This window comes from Triturus cristatus, chromosome 10 (genome assembly GCF_964204655.1).
Source record: "Triturus cristatus chromosome 10, aTriCri1.1, whole genome shotgun sequence".
Taxonomy (NCBI): Eukaryota; Metazoa; Chordata; class Amphibia; order Caudata; family Salamandridae; genus Triturus; species Triturus cristatus.
In genome coordinates this window covers 387708659-387716153 of record NC_140593.1, presented here as the reverse complement: position 1 = coordinate 387716153, position 7495 = coordinate 387708659, and the positions used below count along the sequence as shown (strand labels likewise).

Genomic DNA, 7495 nt, shown 5'->3' with positions numbered 1-7495 from the left:
AATCACTGCAAAAGCATATTTTGAGAAAGGAGCAACCTGGTAACAAATTAAAGTTTTTTAAAAATGAATGCAAATTGGAGAGGTAGGGTAGGAATGGTAAACCAGTCTTGGGTGGGAGTGTTAAAGAACACTTAAGAGCAGCAAGAGAAAAGGAAGGGTAAACTAAGGAGCAATATTTATTTAAAAATGTAATTTAAAAAAAAAAGCAGCCAGGGGATACAGCATATGGGGAGAGAGCAACAAATATAAGCATTCCCATAGAATGATGAAAAGAAACAAAGTAGTTCCCTAAATGCAAACCACTTCAGAAGTAAAAGGATAAAAGTCAACCAATCTCAACAATGTATGACAAAAATGCTCCTGGGCAAGACAAACAATAATGTGGAGGAAAGCTATTAAGTGAAGCGAGAGAAACAACAAAGCCTTCCCAATCATGAGGCTGACACAAATCCCACAATGTGTATATCGGAAACAATAGGTAATCAACAAACAGCTAAAGATATCTGTACCAGAGACGTAACAAATAGGACATTACTCACTCAATAGGTATACCATTCACAAGGACAGAGTTTGTAAAGCAATGAATAAACCTTGCAACTCACAGCACGTAAAGCTATTGAGTGAGAACTACATTTAATTACCAGAAACATAAAAGGAAGGACATTCAATTGGCCAACTTTATAGATGTGTATTTTATATTGAAATAGTGTACGTCTTAATAGTTTAGTCCCTTGGGCACCACGATCTCTTCTTTAATTCCCGGTTCAAAAGATTGCACTTATTGGTGGCTTTGGATTAAAAAATGTGGACCAGACTTGGATCTCTGGGAACAAAACATTCCAATGAACGGGGCCTCAAAGTTAGAGAGACAAATGTGGATGATGCATAAGGGGGATAAGTGTGACTAGCAAATTCACATTTCTGGACGGTGGTAGCAGGACAGTATCTTTTCAAGGTAGTTTAGGGATGGGGCTTAAAGTGGAACACTTTCTATACAACAGTAAGCAATCTGCAGCATGCTCCATTTCTAGTACAGAGACACCCAACTTCATGACAAAAGAGAATGGAGAGTGAATGCCTGAGAAGGTTGAATTTAGCACCTGGTGGCGAAGATGAGACCTTTGTTCAATGGGTAGAATGGACAGGACACAAGACCTACAAACAAACTGTTACTATAATCATTCTTCATAAGGAAAGGTGAATTAATGTATGCCTTGGCACGTAAATCAGATACTTGTGTATACTTTTCTTATACATAGTATTTGGCAGTGATAAACAATTCCATAAGCACAGGTGGGTTTAAGGGGAACCCAGATTGTTCTGGAAGAGGATGAGAAAACGTAAGGACTTCTAAAGGAAAGGCAATAGGACTAGGCAGAGGGGTGACTATTTTTCATTTTTTACTTCTAGATAAGTCAGTGCTCGAAAGTAAAATGCCAATTGGCACTTCACAAATGTCTAAATAATAAGTGCAATATAAATGTAGGTCCAAACGGCAAATGCCAGTGTTCCTCAACCAGTTTCTCCAAGAACCAAAGTAAACATTCTAGGATGCTCACGGAAGCACCAGCCATTAGTTTATGGCCTAAGAATAGGTTGCCTGGATAAAAGTACCATACCCAAACACATATAAAACAGGAAATTTGAACTAAATCCACAAAGCAATAAATCCTTAAGGATGCCAAGCTGAGAATACAAACCATTTAAAGGTTATACGACAACATGGACAGAACTTCCAGAACATGTCCTAGACGGGAAACAATTTTTCCTTCCACCACCTTGCAATTTTGAATTCACCTACAAGAAATAAGAATCCTTTGCCAAATTCTCCCCCCCAAAAAATGTTCCGATATAAACCTATATTATGAAGTGTACGACTTTGTGTGGGTATAGATTTGCTCATGTTTTAAATCACACAAAAGGTTTCCTAGGATACGTCTTTAAAAAAAATAAAAATGTACTTCTATTTTTAAATTAGCAAATACACAGTTGTAGATTTGTTCAAGCAAAAATCTGCCAAGCACTTGTTGGGTTTTCCTCCAACAGGAGAAAATATTTTCCCATTGGAGAAAACTCCTTCCCCGTAAAACTCTGACAATTTCAAGGGTGTTCAATTCCCCTTAGCAACCTGGGAAAGTATTTACTCCCGTCAGGAGCAATTTTCCAACCGGTTCCGAGGTCAGAAGAACATAAAAGGTGAAATGTATAAAGATTGACAAACATGCATTTGTAGGCATGTAGAAAAATTGCAAAACATACCATCCCTGTAACACCCACTTCCCCACCCTCGGGAGTAGACTAGAACAAAGGTCTTAGGGCCTTAGTACAGGTACTATGGCCCTGGGACAGCCATACTTGCGATGGCAGCCCGATCACCACCACCACTGCCCGCCATTTTTCATGTGCAGCAGTCAGACCACCATAGGACCGCTTCCTCCGCCGGGATCCAGGATCTTGCAGTGGGAAGGGGTAGGAATTTCCTGGCGGTGCCGCAGCAGCACACCCACGCATATTCCGAGTTGCATTTCCACCAACAATTTCATGGCAGTGTGCCAGCCGCGAAAAAGGTGGCAGAGATGCAACTAAGTGGTCCCCCTTCCGTTTCTGGGCCTGGGGGTGCATGCGGGAGGCACATGTTTGGCATCCCTTGAATCTCACCTTTGTCCTGCACGGTGTGGTATGGACGACATGGTGCATGCCACACCGCGGAGGAACGTGCTGCAGGCACGGTCATGGCGGCGGTCTGCCGTTAAGGCTCTCCTATGAGTCGAACACAGCCACCATGATCCCACAGCTGCACCAACGACTCGCCTCCCCTGAATTCAACTCAGAATCTGGAAAATGGGTGCACCACAGGCTTGGCAGTAATCCTGCAAGCATAGCGGTGGGGGAGCAGCAGGAGGACCGCCAAACTAGTGTGAAGGCCCTTAGTAAAATTAAATCCTTTTACAGGTGCAAAGCCAACTTTTGTTCATTCAAAAATTTAGACTTGCGTTTCTTTAAAATAAATCACACACACCCTTTCCAAAGAATTCCACATTTCAACTTCAGCTTGTATCTGAAAGATGGGCGATTTAACTGGATTATTCGCTAAAAGAAAACAAACTCAAACTGTAACTTTATTCACCTAGACTTTAGGACGTTGGTTTGTAAATTGAGATTGGCAATTTTTCTTAATTAATCAAAACATGCAATAATTTTGTATTTAATCTTGACATAAGGTCTGACTGAATACATCGCCACAGCAACACGGTTGGCTAACTAGTTACCCCTTTTAATTACCTACGCTTTCACATTAATCATAAATATCACATTACGAAGCCACCACAACATTAATTACTCCCCTAATAAAAGATTCTTCACACATGGATTACATAATTCCGACAGCAAAGCCTGTACAACAAGCGGAAGAAAATAGCCCGTATTTCACAGTTGTTTGCCTGTTGACTTCACTTGCCTCTAGCAACGGTAAGAAAAAAGTATTCGAGCAAATCAAAAGGCATTCTACACAGTTATTTTAAACTCGCTTTGGGTGGCATAAAAAGATATTGAACAGTTTGAAACTACAGCTTGATTGATTAGCTTTAATACACCGTCACCTGTGAAAACCATTGCAGACATTTTGCTATACAAAAAGGCCCTGGATTTCTGTTAATGCGGAAAGTCAAGCACAAATAAAACAAGGTGTCAAGACAAAGGTACATGCATGCACTTTGATATTTTGGTCTAAGGAAAAAAATAATTTACCAGGTTAAGAATTTGCAATCAAGTAGCATTTTTGGAAAAGGTAATAAAGAAAAGTAGCAAGCTAAGAAAAAAGTGCACAAAACAATTATCATTAAAACTCTGTATAATGCATACCTCACAGTCCAGGCACCTCCACCAATGAAAGTGAGTGCCTAGTATGGCATTGTAAGCTGGAAAATATTATATATATTTCTCCAAAGTTAGGATCAAACATGCGTTCAGCTACTTTTGCAGGTAGACCCAAGCCACCAGCGTCCTCCAATCCTCAATTTGCAGAGACGAAATACCAACAAACTGGGGAAATTTCCGAACTTGGAAAAGCTGCTGCGCAAGTCTATCATCATGATTCTTTAAATCTGGACTGAGAGTTTACAAGCACGAAAGTGGACAATGTGACCACTTATATTCAACTTAGGAGCACAAAATGCTTTGTGAACTAGCCCTCAGATACAATTTCTGTTCAGACAATTAAAGTATTAGAACTTTAGTTCCTCACAGTAAAGGACAGAATGTGTCCCAAAAGAAGCCAACAGTTCACAAAAAAATGTCAGATGCAGTTTCCTCATACATAAAATGACGTAAAGTGATGCAATGTTTTGAACTGTCTGAAGTTCACCCCACCCCCCCAAAAAAATGAATACTTTACAAACATTGAAATTAGCCATCTTACGCAACTAGAGGGAAGAGAAATTTGGCAGAAGGGAGAGTGGGTTAATGACTCGGGAGAGGCATTTGTGGTACTGCTGTCAGAATATGTGTGTTACACGAATCAACGTTTGTGTGTGTACTAAGTAAGAGGAGTTATGAAGGCGCAGTTTAGGAATGGCATAGTTTCAAAGGTAGAGAATGGGCTGACTTATAACACTCAAGGTATAGGATAACTCCTATATGGTGTTGACTTGATGCCACATTTCAAGTTATAATACCACTAATTACAGAACTTACCGATTTATTACAGTACACTGAATCGCATATATTATATATAGTGAACTATATCCCCCAAAACCTATTAATATTTCAAATTCAGGTTACAATAAACAAACTCCAAGACTGGTTTAGATCAAATCTGTAAAAAATTAAGCATTAACGAGGGCAAACTGGAGTATTTATAACACGACCGGGTATCATTTTAGGAACGCCAGTACCACAGAGTGAATGGAAGAAAAACATAAAAGGTCAATATTATACACCTGCAATTCGAATTTGTTAGGCACCATATGCAATAGACAAACACTAAGAAAAATTGTAATAAGCTCTATTAAAATTGAAAAATATATGCAAGAAGTGATAACTTGTATAGGGGCATGGGTTTTCAGGGTCAAAAATGAACGTCAATAAGTGTACAGGCATTTTGAAGTAGTAAGGTGCTATCCGACGTTATGAGTAATTGAAAAACGTATAATTTTACATAAAAAGGAGTCGTAATTGAGAGCAGATATGTGGGAATTAACATTTGTTTTAATCAGCCAGTTACTTTGCACAGCAGAAATAACTCATTCGGTAAAAGGTATTGCAAGTGCTGGCCTGGAGTAGAAGTTCTGGTCCGTTGCCCCACCTCTCTCTCTGCCAGAAGAGAGTCATGCTTAGACCGTGTGTGCAGTGACGTGTCCACCTGGCCCAGGCACCCCTCCTCTTCTGCTATGCCGCTGCAGACTTCCGAGACAAAGTTCTGTAGTGCACTGACTTCTTTAATACTCGAGTCTAAGTGTCACAGAACTTTGCCGCGAAAGACCAGATAAGGGGAATCTTACTCCACGCCATTCTTTTTTCCTCCAGACTAGCAGAAGCTAAAAAAGAGAGAGAGAAAAAAAAAACAATGAGTAAAGAAAGTTACCAATGTAACTTGCTGCATTCATTGGCACGCAGGATACAACATTCAAAATATATATTTTTAGATAAGAAGCAACTGAGTTTGCAAAGAAAGCGTTATGCTAAAATAATAACTTTACTTAAGTATTGCGGTACAACTGAGGAATTCATGCACATTCCAGGTCTGTCTAGACCTGGCAGCAATTAAGTCTCCCAACCCTCCGTTTGCAATGTAAAAGGAAGAAAATGATTAAATACACATTTCGCGTGAAACCTTTTCAATATTCTGAATAAAAGCAAAAGTTTTTTAATAAAGGCATTACTGGAGAGTTTTTGATCTCAACTCAAACCATCGAGATAATTACTTTGCCCGACTTCAGCATATGGCAAAACTTGTAACACGTGCCCCTATTTTTGGCAGAGAGACGATGCCACAAGGCTTACACTGCATTGTCACATACCAATGGGGGTGACCACTCATGAATCTTTACCAACTCTCCTTACCTCCACCCCGGCAAGCCAGTGCAAGCATTGAGGCTGTTGGGAGCTGCTTCCTACCTATAGATAAAAGTAAACGGGTCACCGACTGAACGGAGGGTCGCCCTGGTTCTGCATCCTCCACGACACCCTAACAGCACTGCCCCAGCCCAACCACCTCCCCGCTCTGCCGTCCAAAGGTTCTAAAGAGAGACCACCTGATAGACAGCCCAGTTTGCAGAGCAACAGGTCTGCAAGCGGAATGCTGCCGCTGCAAAAAACACGGGAGAAGGCTGCCTTCCCGGGGCGGTGCCCGCTGCCGCAGGTACCTCGGGGAGCAGGGAGGCCGCACTGCAGCAGTCTTGGGTTGAAAAACCGCCGCCTTGTAGCTTTGTACCGGCCGGGCCGCACAGCTCTCCCTGCCGCTCCTCTTCCCTTCCATCTTGACTTTTGCCGACGTGGAAATTTTGGGTCTGTGAGACGAGCCGCGCTCTTATTGGCTGCCGGGTGGCCGGGGTGGGAGGTCACGGCTGCTGCGCGCCGGAGAGTGGCAGCTGTGCAGTCAGCAGGTTTTTTCCCAGGCTCGTGCGCTTGCTCGGCTGGCGGCTTCAGGTTCGGCGCTCAGGGCGAGGGAGGTGGCACCGCCACCGGGGGCATACCTCGCTTTGAAGTGAGCAGGAGGAGATGGGATGGGGGCGTCGCCCTTGCGAAAGTGCCCCCTCGCCAAACTGAACACTCGGGGTTGGGTCTACACCTCTGGCTGGAAACGTGCACGGGCCGACGGCTCCTCCCCGACGGCCCCTCCTTAGACAAGCTGTCCCTCATTTGGGAAGTGGAAATTGCCATTTTTGGTGCATATGTATATTCTGTTCCTCCCACCCACACATTGCATCATCTTTAAAAGCGAAACATACTTGCCAATGTATTCCCCGTCCTTCTGTTTAAAACGAAAGACTTTGCCTAATAAAAAATAAAAACTCACCGACAGTTCAACATATGAAGTCCCTTCCTATCTGCACTACTCTTCCCATATGGTCTATTTTCATCTATCCCTTAGCGTATGCTACGTCTAACGAGCGTTCGCAAAATAGATTTGCACCTTCAGTATGGTGCTTCCTACCGTCATTCTGGAACATGAGTAGTTCTTGCAGCTGTAGTCATTGGACTGACTTATTGCAGGAACTCCTTCGTATTTCAGTGTCGGAAACCCTTCTGTGGTGTTCATCTGCATATTCCTATTTAGATCACTGCTCTCCAACGTAATATTGTTCCTCAGTTCTTCTGATCAGCAGGTACTGATTATCCGCTTCTTGAATTTGAAAGGGAGAGCACCTGCACTTCTGAACGTGAACAATGATGCAATAGTTTAAATAGGAGAGTGCTGGCACGTCTCGGTAGCAAAGAGGCATTATGGGTAGAAGGTACCCGAACGTCTATATTTCAATCTAAAGCATTGGTTCTA

At 42.3% G+C, this 7495-nt stretch overlaps 1 long non-coding RNA gene across 1 annotated transcript; it reads right to left on the bottom strand.

Moving 5' to 3' along the window:
* Positions 1-5185: 5185 nt before the first annotated feature.
* Positions 5186-6746, bottom strand: LOC146789493 (uncharacterized). Its single transcript, XR_014969806.1, has 2 exons — positions 6363-6746; positions 5186-5534 (listed from the first exon to the last, which is right to left on the bottom strand). It is a non-coding gene; the product is annotated as an uncharacterized LOC146789493 (long non-coding RNA).
* Between the last annotated feature and the right edge of the window lie 749 nt (positions 6747-7495).